The sequence below is a fragment of the Engystomops pustulosus genome, chromosome 1, assembly GCF_040894005.1.
Source record: "Engystomops pustulosus chromosome 1, aEngPut4.maternal, whole genome shotgun sequence".
Taxonomy (NCBI): Eukaryota; Metazoa; Chordata; class Amphibia; order Anura; family Leptodactylidae; genus Engystomops; species Engystomops pustulosus.
Window position 1 is genome coordinate 170,072,445 of NC_092411.1, and position 26,199 is coordinate 170,098,643.

A 26,199-nucleotide genomic window follows, 5' to 3' on the forward strand; every position below is an offset into this window, starting at 1 on the left:
TGCTTCTGGCACCGGCTCACGAACGCAGCCGGTACCAGAAGCAGCGGCTGTCTAGTACAGCTGACAGCCTGCGCTAACACCCGCGATCGGAGCCGGCTCCGATCGCGGGTGTTAACCCCTTACATGCCGCGGTCAAGCATGACCGCGGCGTGTAAGGGTTTTTGCGCTGTGGATCGGATCCCCCGTGCCGCTTACCGGGGGATCCGATCCACTTCTGGGCAGCTCCGAGGACTGGCATGTGCCCGGGAGCTGCCCGGTCTCCCTGGCAGTCAGACCCCTTCCGGGTCGGACTGTAAACTGTCTGAGCATGCCCAAGCTTGCTCAGACAGTTTACACTGCTCTACAATAAAATAGTATTGTAGAGCAGTGTATTGAACTTGAACCAGTGATCAGAGCATCACTGGTTCAAGTTCAAGTATGTATAATTAAAAAAAAGTCAAAAACATTACAGTTAATAAATTAGAATAAATAAAAAATAAATGCATTAAAATATAAGCCCCTAAAATGTCACTTTCCTATAAAAACACTTAATAAAGTATAAAAAACACAAACCCCCCCCCCCCGCATATTTGGTATTGCCGCGTCCGCAACAATCTGTATAATAAAACAGAATTGTTACTGGACCCGCACGGTACACGCCGTAGAAAAAAAAACACAAAAACGTTCAGAAAAAAGATCATTTTTAATTAATACCCTATAAAAAAAAATGCTCTAAAAAGTAATTTAAAAAAATGTTATGCACTCCAAAATAAGCCCACTAAAAAGAACAACTCTTCTCGCAAAAAATAAGAACAACTCTTCTCGCAAAAAATAAGAACAACTCTTCTCGCAAAAAATAAGAACAACTCTTCTCGCAAAAAATAAGAACAACTCTTCTCGCAAAAAATAAGAACAACTCTTCTCGCAAAAAATAAGAACAACTCTTCTCGCAAAAAATAAGAACAACTCTTCTCGCAAAAAATAAGAACAACTCTTCTCGCAAAAAATAAGAACAACTCTTCTCGCAAAAAATAAGAACAACTCTTCTCGCAAAAAATAAGAACAACTCTTCTCGCAAAAAATAAGAACAACTCTTCTCGCAAAAAATAAGAACAACTCTTCTCGCAAAAAATAAGAACAACTCTTCTCGCAAAAAATAAGAACAACTCTTCTCGCAAAAAATAAGAACAACTCTTCTCGCAAAAAATAAGAACAACTCTTCTCGCAAAAAATAAGAACAACTCTTCTCGCAAAAAATAAGAACAACTCTTCTCGCAAAAAATAAGAACAACTCTTCTCGCAAAAAATAAGCCCCTAACCAGATTTGTCAGCCGAAAAATAAAAAAGTTATGCATATGAAAAGATGGTGATGCTAAAATGAACAAGATTTTCTCCAAATTGGTTTTTATTCAGTACAATTGAATAAAATACACAAAACCCCCACATATTTGGTATCCCTGCATCCGTAACAATCTGCATAATAAAACAGAATCCTTATTAGATCCGCAAAGTAAACCCCGTAAAAAAAAAACAAAAAAAAGCTCCAGAAAAAAGATCATTTTCAATTAATACCCTATAAAAAATGCTCTAAAAAGGGATTTAAAAAATGTTATGCACTCTAAAATAAGACCACTAAAAAGAACAATCCTTCTCGCAAAAAATAAACCATTAAACAGATTTGTGAGGCGAAAAATAAAAAAGTTATGCATATGAAAGACGGTGATGCTAAAATTAACAACATTTTTGCCAAATTTCTTTTTATTCAGTAAAAATGGGAAAAAATGAAAAACCTATATAAATGAGGTCTTTTTGTAATCGTGGCGACCCATAGAATAAAAATAATATACTATTTTTATGGTATGGTAAACGGCCAAAAAAACCCCCATAAAAATCTTCCTGAAAAGTGATGATTTTCATTTCCTCCACCAACAAAGAGTTAATAAAATCTCACCAATTAGCCTATACATTCCCCCAAATTACGTACCAGAAAAGGGCATCTCATGTGGCAAAAGAAATAAGCCCCTATAGGTCCACATTAAAAAAAAAAGAAAAAAATTATAGCCTGTACAATGTGACATAGCAAATCTGATCTGGATGGCGTCTCCTTCCCTTCTATGCCCGGCCGTGTGCCCATACAGCAGGTTACCACCACATATAGAGTATCCGTGTACTCGGGAGAAATTGGGTAACAAACTTTGTGGAGCCTTTATTCATTTAATCCATTGTAAATGTTTAATTTTCCCCCCAAAATGAGTGTATTGTGAAAAATTATACAATTTGCAGACTGCACCTCCATTTTGTTTTAACCCCTATAAAACACGTAAAGCGTTAACAAACTTCTTAAAAGTGGTTTTTCATACGTTGAGGGGTGTAGTTTCCATAATGGGGTAATTTATGAGTCTTGCTATTATTTAGGCCTCTCAGTGTCAATTAGAAGTTGAGCAGGTCCATCTAAATACAGGTTTTGGTGATTTTACAAAAAATGTGAAAAATGATACCTAAATTCTGAGCCTCATAACATTCTAGTAAAATATGTGGAATCTTAAAAAAGCATGCCAACATAAAGCAGACATTTGGGAAATGTAAGTTATGAATTTATTTGGGTGCTATGACTATCTGCATCAAAAGTAGAGAATTTAGAACGTTGAAAATAAAGAATTTTTCCAAATTTTTGCCAAATTTTGTTTTTTTTCATAAATAAATGCAAAAGATTTCATCCAAATTTTTAAACTAATTTGAAGTACAATGTGTCACGAGAAAACAATCTCATAGCGTTCCAAAGCTATAACCACTTATAGTGACACAGGTCAGACTTGAAGAATGGGGCCGCGTCCTTAAGGCCAAAAGAGGCTGAGTCCCGTAGGGGTTAATATTATAAAAACGATAGCAGCACAAACCAGCACAAACATTTGACACCAATTATGTTTGATTTGAACAAGGTGGAGGGGCCAACTTCACTTAGTTCTGACAGAGGGGACATGGTTCATACAACATATAATTTCCCTTCAACCCCAGTTCTCTAGAACACAAATAAAAATAAAATCCTAAAGATGTTAGGGGAGTGTCACTGAATAAACGGTTAACACGGATAAAACGTAGCTTTTATTTAACGTCTATGCTAAAATTAAAAGGACCAATCCACTAAAAGATTCACCATATCTCAATACTATTAGTATTAATACTAATAGTATGGCTGCTTAGGAGTGGTGGACCAATTGAAACCTTCACAGTACCCTATATTGCCACTAGGTCTCATGCAAGTACTGCAATAGCATCCAGTGCTAAGGAAAGATCATACCTCTGGAATATACCGGAGACATGAATTATGGATTTTCTTCAGTCTCTCTTGACACTATATGATACTGGTAGAATAATGTCTCTATTTCCACCACACAGCCAACAACATTCATTCACTATACCAGAAAAAATGAGTCTTTATATATATACACATATACACATACATACATATTCTGTCTCCCCTTTAGATCGAGTTATAATGTTTTTGGGTTTGCGTTTTTTGTGTGAAGATTACTAATATGTAATCTACACACAACAATATGTACTAATATGGTTTGACGACACCCTAAAGATGTTAGATCATATGTTTTGGGAAACCTATCGAAATATATAGACGTTGCAAACCACATGAAGGAAAATAGCAACCAAAAACAGAATTGCCCCCTCTTCATTATTTTGCAACACATTTAACCCCTTATCACAGACACGTGTTTTCAACTTAATGACCAGACTCGATTTTTATAATGTGTTAAGATAATAGCTGATAACGTCGTAATACTTTAACATATCCAGGTGCTTTTGAAAATGATTTTTCGTGACACTTCGTACTTCATGTTAGTTGAACAATTTAACCCCTTCCCGACATTTGACGTAAAAGTACTGCATCGCGGGAGGTGCGTTCCCGCGAAATGCAGTACTATTACGTCATGCTTCTGGCACCGGCTCCTGAATGGAGCCGGCGCCAGAAGCTGCGGGTGTCAGCTACATATTATAGCCGACACCTGCCTCTAACAACCGCGGCATGCAAGGGGCATTTGATCAGAATCGGACACCCCCCCCGCGGAGCTTACCGGGGGGGGGGGTGTGTCAGCTGCTCCGATCGCAGCCCCGGGACTGTCGGTGCCCGGGGCTGCGCGATCCTCTCCTGTGTGCCGGGTCCGTGCCTTCTGGCAGGACCCGGCTGTAACACACTGAGCATGCACAGCATGCTCAGTGTGTTACATTACACAGTGTAATACATCTGTATTACACTGTGTAATGTGAAGAAGAGCTTGAACAAGTGATCAGTGGATCACTTGTTCAAGCTAACCTGTCAAAGTAAATAAAAAATGTTAAAAACATTACATAAAATCATTTTTTAATAAAAATAATTAAATAAAGTTAAAGTCCCCTAAACACAAATATTCCCTATACACATACAATAAAGTGAAAAAAACACAAAATCGCCAAAAAACCCACATATTTGGTATCGCCGCATCCGTAACAATCTGTACAATAACTCAGAAATATTATTGGACCCACTCTGTGAACGCCGTAAAAACAAAACCCTAAAAACACGCCAAAAAAGTACATTTTTCATAAAATCTCTACACAAAAATGTTCTAAAAAGTGATCAAAAAAAGTTGTGTGCCAAAATGGTACCACTGAAAAGAACAACTCAACACGTAAAACCTAAGCCCTAAACTAGCACTGTCAACCAAAAAATATTAAAGTTATATCTCCGAAAAGATGGCGATGCAAAAACAAATGAGATTTCCTCTATATTAGTTTTTATCCAGTCAAATTGTAAAAATAAATGAAAAACTATATAAATGAGGTATCACTGTAATCGTAGTGACCTATAGAATAAAGATAATATAGTATTTTTAGTGAACGATGTACGACCTCCAAAAAATACGAAAAGTAAACCAAAATTGACAATTTTCTTTTCACCCATACATTCAAGAGTTAATAAAATCTCATCAATAAGCTAATGACCCACTAAAATGAAGTATTTGTAAAGTGCATCTCATGTCGCAAAAAATAAGCCCTTGTATGTCCAAATTGCCAAAAAAATAAAGATTGTATAGCCAATAAAAAGTGACAATGCATAATCTGCTCTGAATGGCGCAGCTTCCCTTCGATGCCCTGGCGTGTGCCCATACAGCAGGTTACCACCAGACATGGGGTATTCTTATACACGGGAGGGATTGGGTATAAAATTTTGTGGAGCGTTTTGGTATTTTATCCACTGAGAATTTGTACATTTTTTTAAAAACACATTCATTTAGCCAAAAAAATGTTACTTTCAAAATTGCATCCGATTTTGTTTTAACCCCTGTAAAACAATTAAAGGGTTAACAAACTTCATAAAAGTTGTTTCAGGTACGTTGAGGGGTGTAGTTTCTATAATGGGGTAATTTATGGGGTTTTGCTTTTATTTAGGCCTCTCAAAGTGACTTGAAACCTGAGCAGGTCCCGCAATAGCAGGATTTTGCGTTTTTTATGAAAATGTGAAAAATCGCACCTAACGTTCAAAGGCCAATAACATCCTACAAAAACAAGATTGTGCATAAAATACCATGTCCACATAAAGTAGACATTCGGTGAATGTTAGTTATTACGTTTTTTTTGCGGTTATGACTATGTATGGAAAAAGTAGAACATTTTGAAGTTCGAAAATCAAGAATTTTTCCAAATTTTCACCAAATATCTGATTTTCTCATAAATAAATGCAAAACATACCACCAAAATTATTCAACTAACATGAAGTACAAAGTGTCGTGAGAAAACAGTTTGAAACGTTTTAACATATCCAAGTGATTTTAAAAGTTATAACCATTTATAGTGACACAGGGCAGATTTGAAAAATGGGCCATGTCAGGAAGGTGAAAAGTGGCTTCAGCGTTAAGGGGTTAAGTGATAAGTTTTGTGTTTTGTTCTGAAAAAAAAAAAAAAAATTATAATTTGGAAAAAGCTCTGAAGGATTCTTAATTTTCAAAGTTTTAAATGTTCTGCTTTTTAGGTATTTATTGAGACCACCCAAATAGCTTGAAAACTAACATTTCTGCTTCATGATAACATGGTTTTTTATGTGTCAAGGATGATGTTGTTGTTGTTGTGTTTAGAAATTTAGGCTCAGTTTTTCTCATTTTCATGAATATTGCCAAAACTCCCTTTTGAGGGACAACTTTGCTTTCCAATAAATTTGAGAGGCCTAAATATACTATACATTTAGAAACTACAAGTTTGTATAACAACAAGACTGTTAAACCTTTAAATGTTTCACAGGGGTTAAAACAAAATGGAAGTGCGTTTTAGAAACTTAAATAAACTCATAATAAATTAAATCATGAAATTCTCTGCAAAGTTTGATACCCAATTTCTCCCGAGTGTGCCAATACCACATACGAGGTGGTAAACTGATGTATCGGCACACGCCAGGGCACTGAATAAAACAGGAATGAAAGCAGTGACACTCAGAGCAGATCGGTTTTGTGCAGGCAATAAAATTTTGTATTGTTTTGGCAAAACAAAAATGAGGGCTTTTTAATTGCGGGATAAGATACACAACATTGTTAATTCATTTTGGTGTGGGGGGGTCTATAGCCCTTTTTTCGGACGCTCACCATCACACAAAAATAATATTTTGTCTTTATAAATAATGAGGTATCAATGTAATGATAGTGAACCAGAACATAGTTTTTATTATCTGTGCTCAATTTTACTGAGCAAAACCAATATTTTAGAAAATCACATTTGTTTTAGGATCAACAACTTTTCAGAGGCATAACTTTTTTTTTTTTTTTTTTTAATGACAAAGTTGGCTGAGGGCTTATTCTTTGCAAAAGGGGTTCTTTTCATATGTACAATTTTGGGACATTTAACCAAATTTGATCACTTTTTAGAACATTTTTTGTGAGGATTTGACTAATTATATATTACAGGAAGTTTTCAACATAGCTTTAGATTATACAAAAACTGAAGCGGTGATAACAATTATGTATTGTTTTTGTGTTTTATATACTTTGTTTTTTTAAATATGTAACAGGTTTTTAGGGGACTTATTTATATTATAATTTTTTTATTTAACTAACTTATTCCACGTTCGTCCAATCGCTTGTTCAAGTCCTTACACTGCAATACATGTGTAAGTAACTGAGCATTGTCATAAGCATAAACACATTAGGTATCACCACTTTCGAAAAATATATCAAAATATAGTAACTTTTTTTCACTGCATTTAACCCAGTAACAGAAAATAGCGCCCAAAGTCAAAAGTGTCACTATTTTGCCATTTAAAAAAAAAATTACAATTCTATAAAAAGTGATCAAAAGGTCTTACAGTCCTAAAAAACGATAGCATTGAAAAAGTCATCAAAAGTCGCAAAGAAACTACACCACCCACAGCTCCTTATACCAAAGTATAAAAAAGGGCTGTGGCGGGAAGCGGTTAACTCCGATATTGTACGTAGTATTATGTCACAGTCGGCAGTGACTCACTGACACACGACATACTACTATGTCCATCCTCCTCTAACACCCGCAATCAGAGATTCCTCCTATGACGGGTGTTAACTCCTTACACGTTGCAAAACTGCAACTTCTTAATGGACATCTACCACCAATAAATGGAAATTTATATTTAAATATCTTGGATAGAGTCAGTGTTCACTGCTGTTGATACTCCCCCACCGGTGGACAGCGCCCACATGGTCTAGCCTACCTATTTCTCTACAATGCACACCACCGATTGTAAACAAAGCACACTTACATTTTGGTTAATGACCCCTCTGGATGGATTTGTTGTTCTTTAAGCTTTCTATGCCCTTGTTTTTAGGAAAAAAAGGTTTTACAAATTGTGCAAATGAGCTCGAGGGGCTCCAGGCTTCATTAACACATATGGAGCCCACAGCCCCTCAGAATCATTTGGATAATAAAAGCCTTTATTTAAATAAAAAAAAAAAAAAGTGTGTAAAAAGCTAAAGGAAAAGCAGATCCTGCAAGTGGGGGCACACACCAGTATGTCATTGTGCTTGGTTTACAATCCTGGATACTGGCGGAAGATGTCCTTTAAATAGAGTGCCAGTGGTTATGTTAGCAATGTTTCTCACCACACTGAAGAAATGTTCATAAAAGGAGCACTACAGCCTCCTCCTGATCACCCTGAAAGTGGCATGTGGTGGCAAAACTCTGGGTCGGGCGTCCAAACTCTCTGGCTGAAATGACATTGGTTTTTAATGATAAGAGGCTTTTACACCTACAGTTTACGTTTGGGTGTATAATAATTCTATGATCTGCACTATAGAATTACCCACCCCCATATAGGCTTTAGGGATACTTTATGAAGACGCATTGATGTGCATCTGCTGATGGTGTTAACAAGTCCCACAGGAACCAAACGATTGAGAGGAGGGTGTATTGCCCCTTTATGAGCATTTCCTTAGTAATACCAAGTGTTAACATAACCACTGGCACTAGATTTAAGAAATTGCAGCTGGGCTTTTAATTGACCGACTTGGCTCCTTCACAAATGTTATCGATGTCAAAAAATTTTTTTTATGTTGACAGTGCTGGTTGAGGGATTATTTTTTGCGAGTAAAGTCTTTTTTAATTGCATCATTCCCCCCCCCCTTCCCACACACGTGTGACATCATTGTCAAAGGCTGCCGTAGCCGTCATTAACATACGTATATTACAGTCAGACTAATATACCAGCAGTATATTAGGGTTGCACGATTAATCGAAATCACGGTACTTGTATGATACTTTCAAACCTTGGTTCAATACCAGGTTTCTCTTATGTGCAGTACTGAATGGTTGCAGAGACTCTACAGACTCCTTGCATCTGCAGACATTGGGGAGGGAATCCTTTTGAGAGATGTGTCAAGAGAGCGGTGGATTAAGGACCACGTGAAGAAATCACCATCTGTCCTTATATGGTGTCTACATCTCCTAGGGGAGTTAAATACATTTTTTGAGCAGCCTGGGATTAGTACCCACAACCTCCACCTGCCATAGAGAGACGGAGCCTCTATCCACTAGGCTCGGAGCTTAGTGGTTGTCTATGGGATGATTTTATAACCAAGAGCTTCACTGTTACATTGACACAGGCTGAATATACTGGTATATGGAGAGGGATCTTTTCAATGAATTATTATTATTGATATGAACCCCCCCATGTAGATATAGTTCAAAATTAAGCCCAATCATAGAACCTCAGCTTCTTAGTTATAAATAAAATAAAAAATCCTGGGTGTTTAACTCCGTGTAAGTGTGTCCCCCGTGGATCGGACCTCCCCCCCCAGTGTACTTACCGAGGGATCCGATCCCTCATGCCTCAGCCCCGGGTTCCGACGAGTGACCCGAGGCTGTGGGCTCCTCCCTGTGCCGGGTTCTTCTTCCTGGCAGGACCAAGCTGTATGTAACTGAGCATGCTCAGCTACTTACAGTATACACTGCAATACAAGTGTATTGCAGTGTAAGGGCTTGAACAAGTGATCAGATGAATGCTTTGTTCAAGCCAAGAAGTAGAAAATGTAAAAAAATTAAAAAGGAAAAAAAAAAAGAAAAAAAAAAAAAAAGATTTACCGTATTTTCCGCACTTAAAAGCCTTGGACTTCCTTGGAAATCCAAAGTGCGCCTTATAGTCCGGTGCGCCCTATACGAGGGCAGCGGACCCTACTTACATAGGTCCCCGCTACCGGAGACAGCAGATCTCCAGCGGGAACTGCAGACCACGCGGCACGAACAACTTCTGCCGCGTGGTCTGCAGTTCCCGCTGGAGATCTGCTGTCTCCGGTAGCGGGGACCTATGTAAGTATTCCATTCTCCACCTCCCCCTCACCTTTCCCGCTCACCTTCCCCGCGTTCTGCGTCTCTTCTCGGTGTCGCGTCCCGTCCCGTCGGGTCTCCGCTCCGCCCCCGGACCTCCGCCATGCCCCCGGACCCTGAGCCTTATAGTCCGGTGCGCCCTATACGAGGGCAGCGGACCCTACTTACATAGGTCCCCGCTACCGGAGACAGCAGATCTCCAGCGGGAACTGCAGACCACGCGGCACGAACAACTTCTGCCGCGTGGTCTGCAGTTCCCGCTGGAGATCTGCTGTCTCCGGTAGCGGGGACCTATGTAAGTATTCCATTCTCCACCTCCCCCTCACCTTTCCCGCTCACCTTCCCCGCGTTCTGCGTCTCTTCTCGGTGTCGCGTCCCGTCCCGTCGGGTCTCCGCTCCGCCCCCGGACCTCCGCCACGCCCCCGGACCCTGCGCCTTATAGTCCGATGCGCCTTATATATGGAATTATTACATATATAAGGCGCATCGGACTGTTGCGCCTTATATTCCGGTGCGCCTAATGGCCCGGAAAATACGGTAGTCATTTTATAATATAATTAAAATAAAATAAAAGTCCCATAATCTCCCCAGTTACAAGTATATAAAACACAAAAAGACGTACATATTTGGTATCACCGCGTCCGTATCAATCTGTACAATAAATTTAAATCAATATTGAACCCGCTCTGTGAATGATGTAAAAAAAAAAAAAAAAACTCGAAAACTCAAAAAAAAGTTACGTTCCCTAATATGACAAGACTGAAAAGAACAACTCTTTTAGCAAATAATAAGCCCTCAACCAGATCTGACAACAGAAAAATACAGAAGTTATGGCCCTAAAAAGTTGTCAATAGTAAAAACAATGTGATTTTCTCCAATATTGGTTTTGCTCAGGAAAATTGAGCAAGGATAAGAAAAACTATATAAATGAGGTATCACCACAATTGTAGTGAACCAGAGAATAAAGATAAAATATTATTTTTACGTTACGGTGAGCGGGAAAAAAAAACTAAAAATCCAAAATAAAAATTAATGATTTTGTTTTGTTTTGTGTCCCCCTTGAAATACTTAATAAAATCTCATGAATAAGCTTTAGACTCCCAAAATGAATTATATGTACATTGTATCTCATCCCCTAAATAATAAGCCTCATATGTTCGCATTACCAAAAAGAATAAAAATGTATAGGTCGTACAATGTGACAAATCTACTGTGAATAGTGCTGCTTTCATTCTATTCCCGGCCATGCGCCCATACAGCAGTTTACCACCACATATGGGCCATCAGTACACTCAGGAGAAATTGGGCATCAAACATTGCAGTGCGTTTCATCATTTAATTTTTTCTTAAACTGTCAGTTTTGGCCTAAATGAATGTATGTTCCAAAAAGATTCTAAATCGCAGGTCCATATTGTTTTAACCCATCTGAAACACTTAAAGGGTTAATAGACTTAATAGAAGTTGTTTTACACACGTGAAGGGGTGAAGTTTCTATAGTGGGGTAATTTATGGGGTTTTGTCTATTATTTAGGCCTTTCAAAGACACTTGAAAGCTGAGTTGTCCTTCAATTTTCATGAAAATGAGAAAAATGGAACCTAAAGTTCTGCGCCTCATAACATCCTAGAAAAATGAGAGGACGCATAAAATATCATCTCAACATAAAGACGACATTCCGGAAATGTTAATTATCAAGCTTTTTGGGTAGTTTTACTTCCTGTCTGGAAAGCAGAACATTTCAAACTTGGAAAATGAAGAATTTTTACAAACTTTTGCCAAATTTTCACCTTTTTTCAGAATGAAATGCAAAGCATATCACTTAAATTTTATAACTAACATGAAGTACGTGTCTGGTCATTGAGCTGAAAACTAGTGTCAGTGATAAGGGGTTAAATTGCCTTCTCCCCCACGATGCCCCTCCGCAAACGCGCGCTGTCCGGGCTGTCCTATAAGATCCTGCTGGAAAATTATGTGTCAGACTAGGCTGGCTAACTTAATTACCTGCAGTAGATCAGCTAAGGAAGCAACAGGCAAAACGCGCGTCAGGGGCAGCTAAAACAACAAGGTAATGTTCCCCTTAACAATAACTTGATATAGACGCTGATAAATGGTACTTTAATACAGAGAGAAATATTGAGCCAGTCAGTAACGGGAACATAGAAAAATTAAAGAGACAATCCTGACACCTTAAAACTTTATCGTTAGAAGCATCCCATCTCCTATGAAATCTTGGGACCATTTTTATTAATCCTTGTAATAAATTGCCATTTGTTGTTTTTATGAATTTAAAAATAAAAATTGATAATTTTTATTATAAAACTGGTTCATTTCCCTTGTTTTAAGGTTCTTGTCTGTAGCTGCGGGGGGAACTTCCCTGATACTTAGTGTATAGAGGACGTATTTATTTTGGTGAAAGTAGACCAGTAAAGTAGGTGTTTGCTGCGTACTGAAACAAAAACCCCACCAGGGAACACTCCGCGATCTCAACTTCCGGCATTAAAAAGCCAACAGCGCATGGGCGGCGCCATATTGGCTTATATAGTGACATAATTGTGGAGCACCGATCTGCTACCATGACCATCCCGGGTCATAAAAAGATCAGAGGCCATCTATTGCAATTTGCTATTTACTCTCCCCTCTTTCCCTAGAACTGATATAATTATTAAACAGTAAAATTCATAAACAAGTAACGGAAAATAATGCCACTTAGCCATTTTGCAACATATATTAAAAAAAAAAAAAAAATTCATAAAAAGTCATTTGGGGGCGTGGTCTCAGCATGCAGGGCGAGTGTCTCCCTGGAGCTCCTGCTTCCAAGTATTGAGCATAAAGGCACCCCAGAAACCAGCCACCACTCGGTGATGATAAACGGAAGCACCCACAAAACCACCTCGAAACCGGGTACCCTGACACGTTACCTCCTTTCCGGGTAATCAGCAGCAAATCTAGTAAAGAAGGCAGCTGCAGGTGGTGGCTCTCCAGGTGCCTCCTCGATTCCTGCTATAAGCGAGCTCTACCTTTCACCGCAAACACGAACCCCGGGAGTAGGCCCACCAAGACTGCAGCCAACTTTCCGACATGTGCCCCCATCCTCCATCCGGCACAGGTGCAAGCTAGCCTCACTGCAACCAGGTGGGAAAGAATGAGCGGACGGCAGGACCTCTGGATGGCACCACTAACAAGCATGTACCTGTGGCTGCTATAGGCTCACAGGCTGCCACACATGAGCCGGCACCCTCCCCCCTTTAGGACTGTCTCCTGATGCCCCGGAGTTCATGCTCCACACTGTCAAGTTGCCTCCTTCACAGCTTTACTACGTGACCTCTCTGCCATACACTTGGCTCCAGGCAACCCCAATGCCCCCACCAACAACCCCTGAGACAAAGTGGCGGAGATAGCAGCCCAAAGTCTGGTTCACCCTCTACTTGACCATTCAACTGAGGGTGGTAGAAAGAAGAAAAATCAAGGTTGACCTGCAGTTAGTTGCACAAGGAACGCAAGAATTTGGACACAAACTGAACTCATCGATCAGACACAATGGGGCAGATTTATCAAGCTGTCTGAAAGTCAGAATATTCTCAATTGCCCATGGCAACCAATCACAGCTCCCCTTTAAAATATTCATGAGCAGTGGTAAAATGAAAGCGGAGCTGTGATTGAATGCCATGGGCAACTAAAAATATTCTGTCTTTCAGACAGCTTGATTAATCTGCCTTGATGTGTAGCGGAAGACCATGCAGCCAGAATATATGTTTGAAGAATAAACTGGCAAGCTGTGGGGAAGGCAGAAGACCTGGACATTTTGGAAAACCGGTCCGTCACCACCCAGATAACACTACTGCCCGAAGAGACAGGCAGGTCGGTGATAAAGTCCATAGCCACGTGAGACCACGGGCAACTGGGTATCAGTAACAGAAATAACAGTGCAGCCAGTTTGAGACGAGAGGCTTTGTTGCGGGCACAGGAGGAGCAGGATCCCACAAACTCCCTAACATCTGTGACTAGGTCTGGCCACCAGTAGTATCGGAAGATGAGGGCCACTGTGCGTTGTACCATACGAGAAGAATGTCCCCAAGACAGAATCCTCTTCTGGAGAGCAGGTCTAACATATGTCTTGCCGGGAGGTAGCTGCCGAAGATCCACCGGAGCTGCAACAACAAGCTGGTCAGGAGAAATGTGTCAAGGAGCCGGTTCTTCTCCAACAACATCCAAAGCATGGGAAAGGGCATCAGCCTTGACATTCTTGTCAGCCGGACGAAAATCAAAAGCAGGTAGAAGTGGGAGAAGAACAATGACCACCAGGCTTGCCTGCAGTGGCGTAACTAGATGTGGCTGGGCCCCATAGCAGATTTTTGCATGGGGCAGCCCTTCCCCTTTAAAAGATATATACAAATTTATACACACATATTTACAAACATATAAAGTTCTACACTCATGCATTCACTTTTCTATACTTGCACCCACATACATACATGTATACACTGTGAGACACTGAAGGGGTTAACTGTGGATGGGCGGTATGTTTCCCCTAGGTTTTGCTATTATGCAAGGCCTTAGTGCTGAGGTTGTGTGTCCAGCACCTTTGACACAGGTGGTGGGAACAACCCAATTAGCCTCATAAAGCCGCTCAGCAGAGCTGAAGTTGTTGTCTCTCTGGAAGGAGGCTGGAGAGCACGCAGCCTTGACCTCTGTGCCTGGAGCAGCAAAAGTGTTTTTGTTAGTGGCGAGTCAGAGAACCATTGTTTAGTTAGCACCCTGACGGGTAGGATATTATTTTGTTTTTGATGCCTGAATGTAAAGGCTGTTTTATTTTTCCTGCTGAAATAAACACAGGCTAGACCTGTTTTGGACTGTACTTTGGTGTCACTGTCGTGAACTGCATCACAGCACCCCACTACCACGGTCTCTACTGGGCCAAATCCTCCACAACACTTATACGCACACATTTATGTACTCATATATAGATTTATACACTAATACGAGTATATACAAACTCATACAGTACAAGAACAGTATAGGCACATCAAATTTGCACACATACTGGGGCAGATTTACTTACCCAGTCCATTCGCGATCCAGCGGCGTGTTCTGTGCGGTGGATTCGGGTCCGGCTGGGATTCATTAAGGTAGTTCCTCCGACGTCTACCAGGTGTCGCTGCTGCGCTGAAGTTCCCCGAGGTCCGCCGGAATGCACCGTCCTATACCTGGTGAAGGTAAGCGCGAGTCCGCAAGGTCACGCCCCCCGATTTCTGTCGCATGCATGCTGTCGCCGATGCGCCACAATCCGAACGCGCGCACCAAAAACCCGGGGCAATTCAGGGAAAAATCGTCGGAAATATTCGGGTAACACGTTGGGAAAACACGAATTGGGCCCTTAGTAAATGACCCCCACTGTATAGTACATACACATTATATACCTATAGTATGTATATGTATACTTATGCATACAGTATAAACACACCATATACATACATACAGTATTTACAAAGCGTACATACAGCATTTAAACACATACATTTAGTATATAAAGCATACATACACACACACACACACACACATACAGCAAAGATCGGAATTCAACCTGAAGAAGGCCATTTCAGCAGCAGGAAACCAGGCACATGGATTGGCACCCTTCTTGGCGAGTGCCACGATGGGAGACACCAGAGTGGAGAAATAGGGGAATAAACTGCCGGTAATAGTTTGCAAAACCCAGGAACCTCTGTATGGCTCGTAGGCCCTCCGGGTGTGGCCACTGAAGAACTGCAGATAGTTTCATGGGGTCCATCTGGAGGCCTCTGTCAGAAATTACATAACCGAGGAATGGAAGGCTGTGCTGGTGAAACTGGCATTTTTCTAACTTGGCGTAGAGGTGATTGGCACAAAGTCGACCAAGAACTTGTTGTATGTGTGCCTGGTGGGACTCAAGGTCTGGAGAGTACACTAAGAAGTCATCTAGGTAGACCACGACACACATAAAGAAGGTCCCGAAAAATGTTGTTCACAAACTCCTGAAAGACAGCAGGGGCATTACCCAGTCCAAAGGGCATTACTAAATATTCAAAATGACGTCATCCAGATCCATAAAGGCGACGAGTGGAAGTGATTGTAAGCACTCTGGAATTGCGTAGGCGACTAAACAGTTCTGCAATTAACGCCAGGGGGTAGCCGGTTTTTAACCGTAAACTTGTTCAGCCTGCGATAGTCTATGCAGGGACGTAAGGAGCCGTCCTTCTTGGTAAAAAAAGAAGGAACCTGCGCCAGCCAGAGAGGAGGGCTTGCGTATGAAACCCCTCTCCTTGATATTTTCGGACATGGTAGCCGTCTTGGGTACAGAAAGAGGATAGACACTGTTCCCTGGGAGAACAAGAGTCCAGGAATGCAGAAACTTGCACAGGAGCGCCGTTGCCGACAATGAGGAGCACTGGAATAGTCAGATGTGGAGAACATGACACACTACAGGCAGAGGTTTTCTTGAAAACTTTTTATAGGTCGCAGATAAGGCAGCATCGTTCCAAGAGAGTTCAGACGCCAGGGTACGAACTTTCATAGCGTATTCACCCACAGAGGAGTTTCCTTGACGGAGGTTCAGCAGCGCCGTTTCAGCTGAGGAGGCTCGTGCGGGTTCCTCAAACACGGACCGGTACTCACCCAGGAAAGCAGTATGGGTGGCCGTAACTGGATTGTAGGCCAGGGCTAGCACAGCAAGCACTGTATAATGAAACCTCTGCACAGTTTGGGATCGCCATTGTACTTCTCAGGCATAGACAGTCTTTATCCTAGGTTTTGGTGCCGATGGAAAAGCCAGGATGACAGGAGATGTCGCAGGCGTAGACCCTGGAACTGCCGCAGGACTGGTCACAGGAGTTGAGGCGGTGAGTCAATCAGCCATTGAAGGCCGGTAGTAACTTGGCCTAGTAGTTCTCCTTGGGCAGCAATCTGCTGAGATTGTCGGGCGACATCACCGGAAAGTTCAGCCAGTATCTGAAGTGGCTCCTTAGCGGGGTCCATGGCCGGATCTTACTGTCAGGGCTGTGAGTCTGTGGACCCTCTGGACCACCGAGGGAGATGGTACTAGCGTACACCTGGCATCAGAGTGTAAGTGGCACCTGGTCCTGGGGTACCACCAGGTTGTTCCACAGGTGTGACTAGCCCGAGGTGGCAGGAGACAGTCCGTACCCGGGGCAACAGTGGGAGAACAGCACTAGGAAACACAGGAGCTGGCACACGGATCAGAAACACAGGAACGGCACGCAGGATACATAGAAGGGCTTTCTCTTCAGGGAATGACTTGAAGATTTGGCGGGGAATGTTGGGAGCCGCCGGATTAAATGAAGCCCCGAAAGTGGCCAGCGCCAATCATCTGTGCGCTGGCCCTTTAAATCTTGGGAGTGTCGCTGTGCATGGCCCCGCTGCCTAGTCTGGATGGGAGCGAGCCCGGGGGAGCAAAGAGGGGCACTGGTGCACCCGCGATCTGTGGTATGGATAGCGGGGGTGCTCGTGACTATGGAATATTACTGCATTCAGGCCAAACTGGGTAACTATAGGATGCGTTTACTTCTTTAACCCCTTCTAATAATAAAAATTTAGGGGACAAAGCAAGTTTTTTGGAAAAAGCTTTTCACTTATGCTAGAAAATGTAAATACTTTCTATAAAACATATGTGGTGGTAAAAAGCTCAATATAAACCTTGATAAAGGTGGTGTAATTTGCAAAATAGGATCAGATAAAATATAGGAAAAAAATATAGAAAAAAAATTAGGATCAAAAAAGCTCAGGAACTTTTCAAATATATATGGCACCTAAAAACAATGGAATCAAAATGTTCCCTCTAAAAGCTCAATGTCTCCTTCCGTTCTGCGCTCTGCTGTGCATCCCTAAAGTAGTTTACATTTACATGTGGGGTATTGCCCTACTTGTAATAAACAGCACAACAAAATCTGAGATGAGTTTTTCATTTTATCCTGCATACAAATGTAAATTTTGGGACTTAATTATCATTTTATTGACAAAATTAAATTCCAAATAGAACTTCCATTTCGTTTAAATTATGTTTTTAAGGCTGTTTTGAACAGTTTGAAGGGTGCTGTTTTAAAAATGGGGCAATTTGTGTGGAGTTTCTAATGAATATAACTTTGAAAAAAACCCTGTAAGCCTTCTAAGGTCCTAACAAAAAAAAAAAAAAAAAAAAATTAACAAAAATGATGTCAGCATAAAGACACATGGCAAATGTTAGTTAGCAACCAATTTGGGTGGCAAGAATAACAGTATGATGAGTATAAAATTTATATATCAGAAAAATAGGAACTTTTTTTTAGATTTTCAGCAAATTTCCATTTTTTTAAATTCCCACTAAAATGTAGCATTAGCCCCTTCAGGACAGGACCATTTTTTAAATCTGCCCTGTGTTACTGCTTTTGAAGCAAATAGCACCAAAATAAATTCAGAACTTACATTTCCCAAATGTCTGCTTTATATTGGCATGTTTCTTTGAGATTCCACGTATTTTACTAGAATGTTAAGAGGATTAGAATTTGGGTGCTGGTTTTTACATTTTTTGGAAAATCTCCAAACCCCTGAATTTTGATGAACCTGCTTAACTTTTAATTGACAGAGAGGCCCAAATAATAGCTAGACCCGTAAATTACCCCATTATTGAAGCTACACCCCTCAACGTATGAAAAAGCACTTTTAAGAAGTTTCTTAATCCTTTAGGTGTTTTATAGGGCTTAAAAAAATGCATTCAAAAAAATTCTAATATTTTTGAACAATACATTCATGTTGGGCAGAAAATTAAACATTAGCAATGGATTAAATAAGTGTAATGATACCCTATATGTGGTGGTAAACTGCTGTATGGGTACACAGCGGGGGATATAATGGGAGGAGGTGCCATCCAGAGCAGATTTGTATTGTCACATTGTACAGGCCATAATTTTTTTTTTTAATTATTATTATGGACATATAGGGGTTTATTTTTTGCTACAAGAGATGCACTTTTCTGGTACATAATTTGGGGGCAACTCTTTGTTGGTGGAGAAAAAGAAAATGATCAATTTTTGGAAAGACTTGTTTCTTTTGGCCATACCATAACACACCATTCATTTTAGCGTCACCATGTTTTCAAATGCAAAATAATTTTTTTTTTGGCTGACAAATCTGGTTAAAGGGGTGTCACCATAGCACATGGCTGTAATTGCGTCCAATGCATTGTTACAAGTACTTTCACCATTGACACTTATTACAAAATCTGCAGCCTTACTGAGATAACTCCTCCTTGTTCTGGTTGCTGGCACCCTCTAGTGGTAGCTGTGTCCCGTCCTGAGCAACAGCTGATCTGGCCGAGTCTGCGCACAGGGAGTCAGCAGCTGCTCTACACTACAGATCACTCCACTCTTCACACTGAGAGATCACCTGACACACTGCAGCCAATAGGAAGTGAGACAGGGGGCAGAGAGCTCAGCCATCTACACCAGTGAATGAGGTGATTTCCACTGCTCCACAGTTGCTTCCAGCAGCAGATACAAGTTAACTGCAGACATACATGACTATCTGCTGCCCAGAGGAGTCCTCCCCTAACATGGATCATAGCAATATAGCAGCCCTCTCCTCCCTCCACCATTAGTCAGGTCACACAGGAGGCTGCAGAGATAACACAAGTAACAGGCTGAGCTCTGACCTCTCCTGATGCATCCTCCTCCTGTACTCTCCTCCATTCACTGTCCCTCCATGCTACCCTGCTGTCCTGCAAAGGGGCCCCTGTGCCTGACTAGCAGGGAAGTAGCTAAAGATTAGTAACATGTGAGAAGCTGTCACCTATTTATCTATGCATCCATGCATGTCAGCCTGACCGACCATGATGCTGTGAGAATACATAGTATATGTGTACTATGAGCAGTGTCCTGTGTATTGTGCAGGGGCCGCCAGATTCAGGATTTCTAGCGCACGTTCTTCATGAATCTGGTGCCCCCTGCACTGCTTTGACAGACTGCACCAACTTTTTTTGGTGCACTTTTAACATGGGGCGTGTGACACATTTCTATTGGACTTCTATTGGATCAGTAATGCAGGGACTATTTGAGCACAGCAGGTGGAAGGAGACTCTGAAGACTAAGCGCTCTGTAGCACCGAGTTGTGCAATAACAGCCGCTGTCAGTGCTGTGCATGTGCCTGGCTAGGCCCCTCCCACATCTGCTTCTGTGTGGAGCAGAATAGAGGCTGAACAAGCATCATAATAACAAATAGGAAGGTATCTTTAATTTCAGGTAACCATTACAAATAGATTTTTGAAATATTTTGACAGCTTTTTGAAGTCAATTGTTTCGTGGCATAACCCCTTTAAGGGCTTATTTTTTGTGAGAAGAATTGTTTATTTTAGAATTTTTAAATCACTTTTTAGAGCATTTTTTAAAGGGTATTAAAATTAAACATCCATTTTCGGGACATTTTTTGGTTCCCCCCCCCCCCCGGCGTTTACCGTGCAGATCCAGTAACGATTCTATTTTATACAGATTGCTACAGACGCGGCAATACCAAAAATGTGGAGAGGAGGGAGTTGTGTATTTGTGCTTTCTATATTTTATTAAGTGTTTGTATAAGAAAGTAAAATTTTGGGGGCTTTTATTTTTATGTTAACTTTTTTTTTTTTTTTTAATGTTTTTACTCAAACTTGAACAAGCGATGCTCTGATCGCTGGTTCATGTCCAATACACTACTCTACAATACTAATGCATTGTAGAGCAATGTAACCTGTCTGGCATGCGCAGACAGTTCCCAGACAGGCCCCTTCAGAAGTGGTTGGGCAGCCCCGGGGCTCTCGGCAGACCTCGGGGTTGACCAGTCCGATCCAATCCTTAAGGGAAACACTCTTACATGCCACGGTCGTGTTTGGCCGTGGCCTGTAAGGCGTTAACACTTGCAAACAGAGCCAGCTACATACAGCCGATGCTTCTGGTGCCGGCTCCATTCGTGAGCCAGTGCCAGAAGCGGGATGTAATAGAACGTAGGTAGGTATTATTACTTCTAGGTGTGTGTAGGGGTTAATGTGTAGCACAACATGTAATGAAAAAACGGTCTGAAAATAAACTCCGGAAGATAAAGCGTTCTAAAGTTTTAACAGCATATCGTGCCACAGGCAGATATGAAAATTTGGCCGTGTCCCAAGCATGAAAATGAGCTTAGTCCTTAAAGGGTTCAAGGGGTATTCCCATGAAAACTATTTTAGCATTTTAGACTATATTATTAGGTGAGGCAGCTAAGTAGAGTGTCACTGGGGCACATGTATGATGATTTAGTACAGTGATGGCGAACCTTTTAGCGACCGAGTGCCCAAACTGCAACCAAAAACCTAATTACTTATCGCAAAGTGCCAGTACGGCAATTTAACCAGAAAACTGACGGTTTAGTTTAGAATCAATTTACACAGGACTGTCTGAGCTCGGATTCCAGCAGTCCTATACACACTGAAACGCCATTTTTACACCATTTTATATCACATAAAAGAGTAATAAAAAGTTATCAAAGGGTCACGCAGTCCTCAAAATAGTAGCAATGAAAACAACGGCTCATTAAGCAAAAAAACCACACCTCCCCAGCTCCGTGCACTAACGTTATTAGCGTCACAAGATGGCGAAACTATTTTCTTTTTCGTACACTGTTTTAATTATTGAAAAAGTATTAAAACACAATAAAACCAACAAATCTGGTATTTTCTGTGATTTTATCGAACCAAAGAATAAAGGAGACAAATGATTTGGAGCGCACAGCGAAAGTATTAAAATCCAGCTTCCCAGTACACGACATGGAATAATAAATGAGAAGTAAAATATGTTACGCAAAAAATAAGCCCTCACACAGGTATAAATATATAAATGCACATATAAATATATAATATGCATATACATAAATAGAAATACATATGTTACTTGCTCTTTGGTTGTCCAAGGTGGCGGCCATGCTGGCAGGCAGAAGTTCGGGTGTCTGTTATTCCAGGGGGGGAGGGGGGGGTCAGTAGGGTAGATGGGCAGAGGGTGGGTGGCCAGAGTTAGGGCTGGGGGGGGGGGGGGGGTGGTAATCCAGCATCTGGAGTTCGGGGCAGTGGGGTTATGAGGCATGAGTTCCAGAGGAGGGGGTGATGGGGGGCAGTGACCAGAGTTGGGGGGGGGGGGGGTAGTGAGAGCGTCCGGAGTTCGGGCGGGCAAATTGCAGCAGTGTGCGGAGTGTGGGCGGGGGGGGGGGGGCGGAGGTCAGTCGGGTTGCGATAGCGGATGCAGTGAGTTTCGGGCTGGAAATCAGCCTCCTGCTAATCAATTTTCCCCCCGTGGATGCGCTGAAAAAAAAAAAAAAAGAGAAACTCACCTCAGACTCCGCGTTCCTCCGGGTGATCACTGCAGCGCACACGGAGTAAGGTGCCCAGCGCTGGCAGCGTAATGACATCATTACGCTGCCAGCGCGGGGATGATTAGCGTCCTGTGCGCTGCAGTGATCAGAGTGACAGCAGGCAGTGTCAGCGCCCTGCTCTGTCATGGCTGTTAGCAGTATCGGAGCTAAACTCCGATACTGCTAACAGCCATGACAACCAGGTGTGGACAGTGGTTGTAAGGATGGGGCGCGTGCCAGCAGTGAGGGCTCTGCGTGCCCTCTCTGGCACGCGTGCCATAGGTTCGCCATCGCTGATTTAGTAGGTCAAAAACTATTACAATGTATGTTAAGTCTTTCCCTTTGTGATACAAAAGTGAGACTAAACAGGCAACTGTAAGGCCCCTTCCACACTAGCGAGTGTGATGCGATGAACTCGCATCACACTCGCAACGCAAGCTGCCGGGAACGCACGGCCCGAACGCTGCACCGCGGGAGTGAACTCAGCATGTCAGTTCACTCCCGCGGTGCAGCGTTCGGGCCGTGCGTTCCCGGCAGCTTGCGTTGCGAGTGTGATGCGAGTTCATCGCATCACACTCGCTAGTGTGGAAGGGGCCTAACTTTTTACTAAATAGTAGCTCCCAAAAGTTCCGGTCCAGCATGCTCCATTTTGGGACTTAGTAGGCGCAAAATTGAGGCAATTTCAGAGCCCAAAAGTCACAAAATTTGAACAAACATCTGGGCTACAAAGATAAATATATTAAAAAGTCTCAAACTGCAAAAAGTTGCAAAAAAAGAATTAAAAAAAAAAAGCAATAGGAGTGATACATGTCCCCACTGTGTCTTATATCCATCTAATGACTCTGAACTCTCTTTTTCTGTGTGTCAGATCTTCAGAAGCTAAATGAACAGCATCTCATAGCACTGAGGAATCATGAAATGTCTGCTCAGCTAGCGCCCGCCCACAATGCTGAATTTTACACTGACCATCAATGAGTGATAGCACCAAAAACAGCAATAAAACTGAGCAAAACTGTAAGGGGTTGAAAATTATGTGGTTTAATCACTACTATTGGATTAAAATTTGAGAACTTTTATTGGCAAACCCTTTTGACCCCTTAACGACAAAAATACACAAGTCGGCAGGTATTTTTTTTTTATTCTTGCACTGCTGTCACCGTGACAACTGTTACGGTGATAGTGTGCGGGAGCACGGCTGTATGGGACGAGTTTAACAGTGTTAAAAAAAATATTTACCAAAAAAAAAAAAAAAAAATCCCCTAACTGCCCCATATGTTATACATCTCTCACATATAATATTTAAAAAAAAAAAATAATAATCACCCCACACATATATGGTATAGCTGAAGCTGTAATGACCCACACAATGAAATAACAATTTCTAAACCCGAACAGTAAACATTATTTTGAAAACATGCAAAAATTGAGATTTATGTGCATCCAACCAAAACTGCAATAAAAAGTGATCAATTACATATTTATCTGCCTGAGAAGTAGTTAATTTAGAACTTTGAAAAAGGAGAATCTGTCTTAATTTGACAAATTTCATTGTTTTCATAACAAACACAAAAAATATAATCAAAATTTTTAAACTAATTTCAAGCGCAATGGGGGGCATGTATTAACGCACTTGCGCCACAATTCTGGTGGTTTTGCGCCTAAAACACCATCTAAGATTTTAGACCTGTTTTAAGCCATTTTCCAATTGAGGGGGCATGACCTTCTGGAAAGGGGCGTGACTTGGTCTAAAAGGGGCGTGGCCTATCTGAATGTTCCATGCGCCAAAAATTGTGCCGCGGAATTTACACCACTTTAAAGTAGGTCTAAATTGGAAACCAACAGTCTTATACTACGCCAGATTCATTAACAGTGATAAGTCTGGCGCAGAAAATGACTAGGGTTTTCCTCCAGTACCTCGGAACCTGGGACACATTGATACATCCCCTCCAATGTGTCACAAAAATTGTTCCAAAGTTATTACCCTGTAATAGTGAAACACGGCACATTGAGCCCTTTCCATACACGTACAGACAGCATGTGACATGCTATCACATTAGGTTAAATTATTATTTTTCCATTTAAAGAGCTGTGGGGTGACTTGTTTTTTTTTGAGTAACAAATTGCTCTTCATAGTTACGTTATTTAGTATTCTATGTCGTGTACTGGGAAGCGGGAAAAACAAAAATTTCAAATGCAGTGAAATTGGTGAAAAAATTCTTGTGGGATTGGATTTTACCGCTTTATCTGTGCGCCCCAAATGACATGTCTAATTTATTCTTTGAGGCGGTACGATTACGGGGATTCCAAATTTTTAAAGGTTTTATAATATTTTCATACATTTACAAAAAACCTGTACCAAAAAAAAAATTATTTTGCCATCTTCTGCCGTTAATAACTTTTTCATACTTTGGTGTACGGAGCTGTGGGTGGTATCATTTTTTGCGACTTTTGATAACTTCACAATGATTCTGATTAAGGACTCTATGGTCTATTTATAACTTCGGGCAGGGGTAGCGAACCTATGGCACGGGTGCCAGAGGCGGCACTCTGAGCCCCTTCTGTGGGCACCCAAGCCATCACCCCAGAATGAAGTTCACCAAACAGAACTCAAAGGATCTGCCTGCAGAATCTTCCTACAATGATAGATGAATTTGCCCTCCTCTTTTCAAGTGCGTTGGTGTCCTTGGGAGGCTGAAGGATTGAAAGTTGTCAATGTACAAGGAGAAATACATTACTGCTTAAATTGCTGCGCTGGAACTTTGCAATAAATAAGTGGCTTTTGGTTGAAGTTTGGGCACTGAGACTCTAAAAGGTTTACCATCGCTGCCCTAGGGTACTTTAATCCTAGGTAATCTGATTGACCTTACCATATACTGCCATAATACAGTAGATGGGTATTTTCCTCATTCATTACAAATCGCACATTCTAATGAATAGGTTAAAAAGAGACAGCCTCGGGTCTTTGGAAGACCCAAGGCTGTCATGGCAACCGATCTCCGCTCTCTGATAACGTCATGCGAAGACACGATATTCATCAAGATGGCGACACCCATGCACCACCATGTTTTTTAAGCAGCCGGCAGCAACTTGAAAGCAATTAAATTCTTTGTATTGTGCATAATGTTTTATATCTTTTTTTTTTTAATCAGATATTTTTTTTATTTGGTTTAAAACCAATACAAAACAACATACAAAAGAAAAACACCCCCTCAACCCATCCCTCTCCATCCATGCCCCAGATATTGTTTTATAAACTAAGGCCCGTTTCGCACTTGCTTTGCAGATCACGTCAGTCTGATTAGGGTGCGATAAGGGTTTGGTCAGTGAAAAACTGACATTTTTCATCAAAGTTCAATCAGTTTACAGTCAAAGTTTGTTCAGTGTCTCAGTTTTTCACACGCATTTCAATGCAATTTTTAATGTGTTTTTCACGCTCAGATAACGCGTGTGAAAAGGACTCAGGACTGAGCTCTATACTTTCTATGGCAATTGATGCGTGAAAAACACATTGCACTTGCATTGGACTTGGATGCGTCTCAGAGTGCAATGCATTCTTGATGCGTCGCCATAGACTTGTATGGTGCGTTTATCACGCGTGTGACTTGCAAAAGTAGAGCATGCTGAGATTTAAATGTGCGTTTAAAAAAAAAAAAAAACTGCATGTACATGAAAAAAAAAAATGCAAGTCTGAAAAAGCCTGTTGATTACAATGCAATGCAAGTTCTGCACGGCGAAAGCACGCGCAGAACATGCGAGTGAAAACCGCAAGTGTAAAATGGGCCTTTAGGTAGTGCCTACTTTTTTCACTTTTGCATTGCAAATGCCTGGGGGCAGGGCTCCGCCCGATCACATGTGCATTTCCTGTGCACGCGGCAAAACACTGAGTGCAGCTTGCCAATTGCTGAAAACACATTTACTCAAAACATAGATGTGATCCAACAGAGCTCTTCCCCCAAGGTGTTTGCATTGTATTTGTAAACGCAATTTTTTTTTCTTTTACAAACCTATCACCTACC

At 41.3% G+C, this 26,199-nt stretch overlaps 1 protein-coding gene across 3 annotated transcripts in view; it reads right to left on the bottom strand.

The window, feature by feature from the left end:
- The window catches only part of LONP1 (lon peptidase 1, mitochondrial), a 562,611-nt gene that overhangs the window by 459,630 nt on the left and 76,782 nt on the right, over positions 1 to 26,199 (bottom strand). The gene's annotated exons all lie outside the window — the stretch shown is intronic.